Source organism: Sminthopsis crassicaudata, chromosome 3 (genome assembly GCF_048593235.1).
Source record: "Sminthopsis crassicaudata isolate SCR6 chromosome 3, ASM4859323v1, whole genome shotgun sequence".
NCBI classification, from domain to species: Eukaryota; Metazoa; Chordata; class Mammalia; order Dasyuromorphia; family Dasyuridae; genus Sminthopsis; species Sminthopsis crassicaudata.
The window spans coordinates 503,140,929-503,152,349 of record NC_133619.1 but is presented as its reverse complement, the minus strand read 5'-3'; the positions used below and the strand labels follow the sequence as shown (position 1 = coordinate 503,152,349).

General features: G+C 33.6%; 1 pseudogene; it reads left to right on the top strand.

Annotated features, from left to right (window-relative positions):
- Positions 1-4,928: 4,928 nt before the first annotated feature.
- LOC141562259 (olfactory receptor 8G17-like) lies at positions 4,929-5,964 on the top strand (annotated as a pseudogene).
- The last annotated feature ends 5,457 nt before the right edge of the window (positions 5,965-11,421 follow it).

Sequence of the window (11,421 nt, the reverse complement as noted above, 5' to 3'; positions counted from 1 at the left end):
AAGGAAAAATAACTCTTGCATTCAAAGATGTGTCTAAAATACTCTGGCTGTATCCCATAGTAACAGCAGCCATAGGAACAGGCCTCTTTTCCAACAATAGCTCTGGGATTTTGTTCCATGAAAGAAGAGTCAAAATTATGGCCAAAGTTTCATAATAGATACATTAAAACAGTTGCCATTCAAGCTGATATGTGGACAATAGATGGAGTACAGATAGAGTGGGCTCTGAACATTAACCTTTAGCAAAAGACTGATTTGGGAGGTTTCAGTTTCTGCATCTGTAAAGTGATGGGGTTGAACTGAATGTTCTCTAAAATCTCTTCTATTTCTAAATCTGATGAATCTATGAAAAATATCCTATTTCACTGAATGTGAAACAAAGATATAAGGAAGATAGTGGTTTGGAGCTATTAGAAGTAGAACAAAAGTTGCATTCTCCACCAACTCTATTCAACATTTTTGAGTTTTACTCAAAATTATTTTTTGAGTAAAACCCAAAATTATTGGATGGATTTTCTTAGGAATCAAAAGAAGTATGAAGGACTAAAAAGCAGACTCTTCATCCTTCTTTAATCTACTTTCCTTGCAGTTTTATTAAGTAAAGTTCCTAGGATCATTTAAATAAGGCTCTGTCTAGTGACTTATGCATATTACAGAATTTAGAATGAATTTCAAATAACAAATCAGACAACATTTACATGAAAAGATCACAAAGGTGGAATTGGGAGGAAAGGATTTTAAATAAGAGTATTTGGGACCAAAGTACTGCTGACTTATGCTAGTTGTCTGTGTGTGAGTGCCTATAAATAACCCTAGAATACAAAACCGAACTTTTGCTACAAGGGATAGGCTGTCTAGCTACTGCAATTCATAGAATGGTAACAGAGAGCAGCAATAAAGATAATAGAAGTAAAACAATTCCGTGGAAATACAAAAAAAAAATTCAAAGAAGAATTCGGCAAGGTAGAGATGTCCAGCAGAGATCACAGTAGCCAAAAAAAAAAAAAAAAAAAAAAAAAAAACATAGCAGAAAAGGAATCCAAACTAATGCTCAATGGAGAAAGCAACTTAATTGATAAAATCAACCAAAGACATCAATTATTCTGAAAATGGAAGCAATATGAATCATCCTAGAAATCTATGTACTTTCACCACTCAAGTTCTTGGTGCATCTGCCTAACCTCAAGAACTTCTGAATAATATATATATTCCAATACAGTGTTAATCCTTACGTATCCTCCCATTGGATTCATCATTTCTCAATTTGTAGCTTAGAGCTGTGAGAACAAATGGCCAAATAGATTATGAAGTCTTAAAGAATATTAACCCATAAAGTACATTCTCAGTAGGTTGGGCAGAACTCTGAAAGTATAGCTACACAAATTTATTACATCACAAATTAGTAAAAAATAAATTCTTTCTATAAAATTCCCAACAATTGATGATTTGGTCTTTTCTTCAACAGTTCCAAACATGAGGAATATAAATAAAATATAATATAAAATGATGTAATAGTATCACTATTAATTCTCATCATTACAATGCAAACTATTGTTATTTTGGTGCTATGGTTATAATAATATTTTCATAATTTGTAATTTTTGTCTCTGCTAAAGTCTTATAAGACACTTTCTCTAATTTTTTTTTGTTTAATAATCTTCTATCTAGGCAGAAATAGACAAGAATGCCCAAATGAATACTAGCATACAGACATCAGAGTTTTATCCCAGATTCTGACATGTAGGAAACAAACACTTTTTTATCTTTGATTGCAAAATTGGCTACTCAGCCTTTTTTACTCATTTGCTTAGAAAAAAATAGTGATGCATATGCCAGGGCACACCAGGGAACCTTGACATCCACAGCTCTCTACCACTACACATTTGCAGGAACAAAGTCCTCCTAAGGGACTGCTTGAACAGAAGAATAACGAACTTGATACCAAGATCAATAAATATATTTATCGGACAGAAAAATAGTAAGGAAATGTTTCTAGTCACTGTTAACCAAGCCCTAAGCTAACAGAATTTACCACTTTGCATTTTCATGCAGAAATAATCTTTTTTGGATATCCTTTTCAAATCTTTAAGTGCTTTCTCACCTTCTCACATACAGGATCAAGAAAGGAAGCGGTTTTACTTGGCCTTGCCACATTTATGTATTTAATCTATCCCTGTCACTCAGCCACTTTCTTCTTGAGATCCTTATAATTATCAATTAGATAACTTTAGTTCAATATATCTCTTTCCCAATAAGTTCAACATCTGATTTTCACATTTCTTGTACCCTTTCTTCTTCCTCTCATGAACATTCAGGCCTCTCAGATACCCAATTTCAACTATCATGATCTATGAATTCAGGCTGCTTCAACTATATTTCAACTTCTCTAAGACTTCCAAATATCAATTTAAATAAGTTTTTTTCCAGATGACAAAAATTCTAGATATGATCTAGGAGTGTATACATAGAGTGTGAATGAAATTGAAAGAATCAAGAGGTCAAGGAAAATAATAATGACATTTCCCCAGAAAAGGGAAATCCCTAATGAGACTCTTTGGAAGTCTCTCTAGATTACTAATGAGGCAACAGAGATCTTATAAACAGTCATGAAAATCTTAATATACATCATCAGGGGTTCTGTTGACACTGATGAACACTATTTCTCTATAGCTAAATAAGATACTCTGGATAAAGGCACAATTCTAAATAAACATCCACAAATTTAATTAATTCCCAAAGCATTTTGGAGATTGTTTGTGTCCTAATCCCCATGCACATTAAAAAAGGTTAGAAGTCGGGGGCAGCTAGATGGCACAGTGGATAGAGCACCAGCCTTGAATTCAGGAGGACCAGAGTTCAAATCTGATCTCAGACACTTAACACTTCCTAGCTGTGTGACCCTGGGCAAGTCACTTAACCCCAGCCTCAAAAAAAAAAAAAGGATTAGAAGTCTCTACATCTACACTATATTAATTTTTATACAAGACATTGACTTGGAATGAATATGCTTTTCAGGATAAAGAGGCTCTGATATTCAATGCTAGAAGGTAAGTAGCTGATTAAATTTTTCTTCTAAAAAAAGCACTTTAGGACTTTACAAAATTCTCTTCTATGAATCACTTATAATAGTATGGGGTTAAAGATTAGGAAGTGATAGTTTTAAAAATAGATTTTGGAGGCATGATAAAATACAACTGTATTTTAGAGTTAGAAGAGACTTTCCATCTAGTGCAAGCCATACTCTACAATTTTCCACAATACCCATACACCAGTTGGAATCACCCTACTTCTATTTGAAGATATGATATGAGAGGGTCGCTACTACTGTCAAGGCAACCTGTCTCACTTTGGGTTGTGTCAAGATTTTTATCTTTACATTAAATATAAATTTGCCTCTTTGTTACTTTAAATATTGTTCTTTTTCTGTACTTTGAGACAAACTGAACAAATCTAATCACTTTTCAGCATGAGAGCCCTTGGAATACTTGGAAATAATTATTGTGTTCATTTGATTCTTCCTCTCTCCAGACAAAAATTTCAGAAGTAATTAAAATGATCCTTATAAGGTTTTCATTTCATTCATGACTCTCATTGACCTTTTCTGAATGTTTTCCAACTTGTAAATGTCCATTGTAAACCATGGCAAGCAGAATAGGATAAAATGTTCTATGAATGGTTTGACCAATGTGGAATGTGATAGATCAACAGAGCTAAAATAGAAGCATCTGTCTGTGTATTATTAATGAGATCTGGATTATCTTATAAATAGTCATAAAAGTCTTCAGATGCTTCAAGACAAACTCTACTAATATTAATGAATACTGGAAATTAAGACTATCTTCATGCAGACCAAAATTATAATATTTTTTTTCTGATTGCCACATTATACATCTTAGTTATATTTAATATGCTGTCAAATAAAAACCCTGATCTTTGCCAAACAAAATGACTCTTAAACATATCTTTATACTTTTTGAACAAATGAAACACATTTTAACTGCTGTTCACAATTTTACATTTCTGTCTGTATTAAATTTCATCATAAAAAAATTGATCCCAATTCTTAAACTGGGATGATATTTTTAGATCTTATTTAGGGTCAATTGCAAATTTACAGTAACTCAGTTACTCATTTTGCTAAGCTTTGTACAGTATTTGAATTTGATAAGCATATTATCCATGCTTCCACCCAAGTTATTTAACAACAACAAATCAAACAAGAATTCACAATGTACTCTACTGGATACTACCTTTCAAGATGGTTTTTCAAAAATTAAGATAATTCTTTGTGAGGGCACCAAATTGCAATTCTGAGCAATTCATGTCACTTCATTCTTTCTGATTGAAATATTGAAGAGATGAAAGAATTATACCTTTACCTGAATTGCACCAATATTAGACCTTGGGTGATATACTTATTGAATTTCTTGCCTCCAAAGCTTTTTCACAAAAATATTTTTTCAATTAGTTTAATAATTTTTAAAAATATTATTTAAAATTCAAGATAAAACTACTGTAAATGAGAATCATCAAGTGAAAATAATCTTTAGGTTCTATCTTTTATTCTTATCAGTAATAAGAAATAGAACTTCAATAACATCTCAGATTTTTGCAAATGCGCTATTGATTATGAGTAAAGAACTTTGAAACGATGAATGGTTATAAGAATAAAAATAATTATATTATATGAAGTGGTCAGATATTACTTTCAAACAAGCTGGTATACATGCATTATGTAACTGAAAATTAATGGTCAAAAACCATTTGTAGGAAAATGGAATTATGCAAAAAGATTACAGGATTATACATGATTTTATTATGTCTGAGATCAGTTTTGAAACTTAACAAGGACATCCACTTTATTCTTGTTTTTGTTTATCCTTCATGTTTACAGATTCTTGCCTCCTCCTGCTCTACAATCAAAAGTAATGGAGAAAAGAAATTATTCACTAGTCACTGAGTTCATTCTCACAGGGCTGACAGACCAGCCAGAGCTCCAACTACCTCTCTTATTCTTGTTCCTAGGGATTTATGTGGTCACTAGAGTGGGGAACCTGGGCATGATCATATTGATTAGACTCAGTTCTCATCTTCACACTCCCTATTTCCTGTGCTGTTTGTCCTTCATTGATCTCTGTCAATCAACTGTCATCATACCCAAAATGCTGGTGAACTTTGTGTCAGAGAAAAATATTATCTCCTATCCTTCATGCATTACCCAATTCTGTGTTTTTGCCTTTGTTGCAATTTCTGAATGTTTCATGTTGGCTGTCATGGCATATGACCACTATATCGCCATATGCTATCCCCTTCGTTACAGTCTTATGATGTCTTATTGTGTTCATGGTTGGTGAGTTGGGTCTATGCATTGGCCTAATTGAGGCCACAGTTGATACTAGATGCTTGTTTAGAGCATTCTTCTATAAAGAAAATGCCATCAACAATTACTTCTGTGAATTTCTTTCAATCTTGAAGCTCTCTTGCTCTAGTATCTATATCAATGAAGTGGTGCTTCTGGCCTTCAGCATATTTAATATCATTTTCCCAACATTAATCATTATTTCCTCTTATGTTTTCATCATTGATAGCATTTTAAAAATTCCATCTACTGAAGGCAGATTAAAAGCCTTCAGTACCTGCAGTTCCCATATTGCAGCAGTTGGTGTCTTTTTTGGCTCTGCGGCATTCATGTACCTGCAGCCAGCTTCAGCCAGTTCCATGGATCAGGGGAAAGTGTCCTCTGTGTTTTACACTATTGTTGTACCCATGTTAAATCCCCTCATCTACAGTCTGAGAAATAAGGATGTAAAAATTGCCTTGAAGAAAGTAATAAAAAAAGAACATTTTATTGTAAAGAGCAATATCAGAATAATTAGCTTAAGGAAAATAGAAATTCTGAGGAGAAACAAGGATAGGGATAATAGTGATAGGGAAAGGAATGTAGAAAGGAAAAAAGGAAATTGAGAAATCTTTGTACAAACCACATACATGTCTCACATATAATTAACTTTAAACTCAATCCAGAGATGCTTTGGGAACATATTTTAAACTAGGGTGAGGTGCATTTTTCTTTCGACATTTGCCCTTCTCTTACAACTCTGGCTTGCATTTCAAATTAGTAGAATACCTGTGAAATTCAACTATGGAATTGATCTGCTTCTTATTTTTAAAGAGATGAGTCTTATAATTTAAAAAAGATATATAGAAATGTAATTTTCATGGGTAACCCCTCATGGGACAATGATAGCTGCAACTAAAACTTAAATTTCTAAGGTTTCACAACATGAATCAGAGAATATTAAGGGTAGAGAAGCATTTTTTTAATTTCAGTTGTCACCCACGAGTTTTTTAGTTCAAGAAATTGTACCCAAAATAGGACAAATGATTTTTTTGCATGTTTTCATTAATTACCTGATAGCCTTTACCTTTCCTTCTTTCAGATGAATTTTGTTATTATTTTTTTAGCTCTATTAAATTTGTTGGCACTTTGAAGAATTAAATTTTCCCTAACTCCTATTTTGGCTGCATCCCAATGGTCTCTCATTGTTGTTATACTCTTTAATGAAATTATTGTTTCTCTGATTTGTCCTTTGATCCACTTAATCATAAGGATCAAATTGCTTAATTTCTGAATAATTTTAATCTATATTTCCATGGTGCTTTGTTGAAAAAAGAAGGATATGTTCTTTTTTATTCCAGTTCATTTTTTCCAGAGGTCTGTCAGAGCTAACTTTTCTGAAATTCTATTCACTTTCTTAATTTCTTTGTTGTTTATTTATTTGTTTATTTATCTACTTATGACAGGTGACAACTGAAGTTATTTTTCTATTTCTTCCTTAAGTTTTTTTAAGAAGATGTAGTTACTTTCTTTATTCTTTAATTAGATTTATTTTTGCTTCATCTAAAGTCAGGATTGCTACTCCTGCTTTCTTTTTTACTTCAGGTAAACCATAATCAGGTCTGTTGCAGTCCTTTGCTTTAACTCTGTGTATCTTTCTGCTTCAAGTGTTTTTATTGCAAACATATTGTTAGATTTTAATTTTTGATCCACTTCACTGTCTGCTTTAGTTTTATAGGAAAATTCATCTCATTCATATTCACAGTTATGATTATGAACTGTATATGTCCCTTTATCCTATTTTCCTCCTTTTTGTCCTCTCCTTTCATCATTTCCTTTCTCACTAGTGTTTTGATTCTGACCACAGGCTCCCCCAATCTATTCTCTTTTCTGTCATGCCCCTCTTCTGTTTTCTTTCTCTATTCTTACTTCACTGTGGGTAGGATAGATTTCTATACCCAACTGATTATGTATGTTATACTTTCTTTGAGCCAATTCTAAAGAGAGCAATGTTCAAGTTTCAAAGTTCAAGGTTCAAAGTTCACTCTTTCATCTTCCCCCCACTATAAAAATAGGTCTTTAGTCCCTCTTCATTTGAAATGTTACTCTATTTCCTCTCTCCTTTCCTTATATTTCCAGTATAATCTTCCTTATCGCTTAATATATTTTTTTCATGTCATCCCTTCAAATTTACCATATACCTATAATCTCTATATTAATCGGTTGTTCTTCAATCTTGAAGAGGACCAAAATTATATCACTATGTTAAAATCAAATTAATGTGTCATACAGTGACTAATCATCCAAATACAAATTCTCTGCCCGAAGTTGGATACAAATAATCCCTATAAACATTTGGGATAGATTCTCTTTTGCACATCTCATATATCTTTTGAGCTAATTCAATTCTGTTTTGCTCATAGAACATAGTACCTTATCTCATGAAGGCACACAATGCTGGGTGATTCACCAGTATTTCCCATGTTATACAATCAATCCTAAACTTTTCCAGAGAGATCTTGAAAGGGTCATTGCATTACTTTTTCTGACCACCTTTTGAGCACTTATCTTGTGTGAGTTAGCCATAAAATTATCTTTTTGGTAAGCATACATTTGACATTTGAACCATGTGAACAGCACAGCAGAGTTGCATTCAATGCAGTAGAATTTGAATTCTTAGCAGTTTAGTTTTAGAAAGGACCTCAGGGTCTAGTATCTCAATCTGCCTGGTAATCTTCAGAATCTTCCTAAGACAATTTAAATGTTAGCAACTCAGTTTCCTGGCATGGCACTGGTATACTGTTCAGTTTTACAGACAATGATGTTATCATAATGGTTCTATAGACTTTCATTTTGGCAATCAATCTGATACCTCCCCTCTCCAACATTTTCCTTTGAACCCTCCCAAACACTGGGCTAGCTCTGGCAATGCATATATCAACCTCATTACTGATTTGTATATCTCTGGAATTACCTTGCAAAGGTAAGTAAATTTATCCATAGCATTCAAAACTTCTCCATTTGCAATAACTGCTGATTTCACATATGGATGGTATGGTAGCTGATAGAGTACCTATACTTTCTAGGTGTTAATTTTTAGACCAAAATTAGCATGTCATACTTTGTTGTACCTCAGTTTCAGAGGCTACATTAAGTGTACAATCACCTGTAAACAGAAAATCATGCACCCACATTCCCTCCATTTTAGTATGACACAAAGTGCTAGACTGATCATAGACTTACTGTCTCAAACCTGAATATTCACATTCAACAAAAGGGGCAGCCCCAAGGCAAAAAGACTACCAGAAGAATTAATATCAATACTATTGAGCACTTTACTGAGAACCAGTTTAGTAAACAAGATATCTTGGTATTTTGACTTTTAACTTCAAGAAAGAAAACATAGTATTCCATATTCTAACACAGAAAGGGATCTATAAAAGTAGACAAAAACTCTGGGAAGAAGGTGACATAGAGAAGAGAGCATTTCAATCACATTTTATCTCAAACTTAACAAGCTAGAGATTTCAGAGAAATTCTCTTTGAGCAAGATGTGAGATTCTTTTTCTTGGTTCAGTTGAGACAACTTGCTCTCATTGGGAGAAGTCATTTGTTCAGTGTATTAGTTAATATATTCTCATTCATACATCTTCTCTGATTTCTGTTTGCTATCAGCTGAGATAAATAGATTCCTTACAAATAAAACTCCAAGAAATAAAAGTTCTGGTCATAAAATCCAATTTATTAACATCTAGTCAATGATCAATAAATTAATGGTCACTGATTTCACTCAATAATCCAAGGCAAGGGAAACTCAGAAACATCTTAAATCAGGAGTGTTCCTTCTGAGAAAGAACGCCTAACAAGAGAAACTCAATCCTGGCTGGTGAACACTTAAAGAAGAAGTAGGACAAGAGTCCTCAACTAGGGCAAGTGCCCACAGACAAAAAGGTCCCTGCCCTTTGATATAGTACAGCTCAGGGTATTTCTGGTTAGCACAGCTATGCTTGGCATCCCTCAACAGTGGAAGGCCCTTCAATCTTCTACTCAACCATTAAACCCTCCCCACTATCTCTGAGATAAAATTTCATAGCCTCCAGCAATATAGATGAGGAAAATAATTTGAATCTGGATCTGGCTAATTTTCACCTTCATGAACTAGGTTACCCCAAACTCAAATGAAGAGATCAAGGATATAAGTTTATTCATTCACTGGAGAAATCTCACTTAAACTGGGTCCTGTTTCCAAGAAAATCAAACACAGGTTCTCAGTTGCTGTAGAGCTAAGGGTGATCTTTATTAGTCATGTCTTCCATACACTGATTGACTTTTTCAGGAGTGAAGACTTGACCAAAACAGAAGCAGCAAAAGTATATTGTAAAAAAAATCTATAATTTATTGTCAATATAATAGTAGCATGTTAATTTTTCTCAGGTTTATTTGCAATTCACTGTTGTCTTTAAGTAATTGGCATTTAGATATATAATGGAGTAAATCAGAAAACTTTCAGTTCTCCAAATTTCATCCATTATAAAATAAGAGAGATGGTTCAGAGCAATAGAAATAAACATATGATAAAGCAATTATTCTCCTAAAACAATTTGAGAAAATCCCAGGAAAGACCCAGTCTTCAGGGGCAGAGCCTCAATAAAGAGCAAAAACCTCCAGGCTGAGTCTGCAACTTCAACAAACAACATGCCCTAGGGGCAACTGAGTTCAGAAGAAGTCTAAACCCAAGAAATTTTCATCTCAGAGACAATGGGGAGGGTCTCAAGACTGAGTAAGAGAAGATTGAAGGACCTTCCACTATTAAGGGATGCCAAGAACAACTGTGCTAACCAGCAACACCATGGGCTGTGCTAAACTAGGGAGCAGGGATATTTTTGGCTGTGTGCATGGCAATAGAAATTTTTTTTTCTTTCCTCACTTTGTATTTAATTTTAAAATAAATGTTAAACATTTGTGAAATAGAAAAGGAATAGTGGTCAAGAGTGCAACTTGAACTTTCAAATTATTTCTAGTACACTAACATTATTTAAAATTATATATATATATACACATATATATATATATGTATATATATATATGTGTATATATATATACACACACACAAGCATATATATATATATATATATATATATATATATATACACACACACACAAACATCACAAGCATATATATATACATTAGATCAATATATAATTGTAGCCCAGTGCCTTTTTTCTCAGAAGAGGAAATCTACCAGCATCATAGCCCCAGTCTCATGCTATCCTCCTGGAAGAAAGTAAAGTCTTTTTTAAGGAAGAATGGGAGAAAGATAGATCCACTCTAGGCTCCCTATGAGTCACACCTAGATACACCCATGTGAACACTCAATAACTTACATGAATAATACATACACATATATACAACTACGTGTGGTATATTCCATATGCACAGGAATACAGCAATATTTTTAATCATTAATATTTTTAAGAGTGAGAATGTTGTTGTGATCCACACTCAGTTTCCACAGTCCTTTCTTTGGGTGTAGATATTTCTCTTTATCACAAGATCATTGGAACTGGCATCAACCATCTCATTGTTAGAAAGAGTCACATTCACCAGAATTGATCATCATAGAATATTGATGTTGCCAGGTAAAATGATCTTCTACTTCTGTTCATTTCACTTAGCATTAGTTCATGTAAGTTTATCCAGGTCTCTCTAAAATCATCTTCCTGATCATTTCTTATAGAACAATAATATTCTATAACATTCATATACCATAACTTATTCAGCCATTCTCCAACTGATAGACATTCATTCAGTTTCCCGTTTCTTGCTACTCCAAAAAGGGCTGCCACAAAGGATCCCTTTATTTCCTTTAATATCTCCTTGTGATAGAGCCAAGATGGCGGAGAAGATACACGCCACTGTGTAAGCTCCTTTCTTCCCTCACAACCAACTAGATTTAATCAGCCTCAGAAATAGCGTTGGACTGATAGAATCCACAAGGACTGGAAGCACGACTTACCAGCTGAAGAGAATCTGGAGTCTCAGCAGGAAAGGCCAGCTCCCAGGGGAGGAAAGAAGAGAGGCC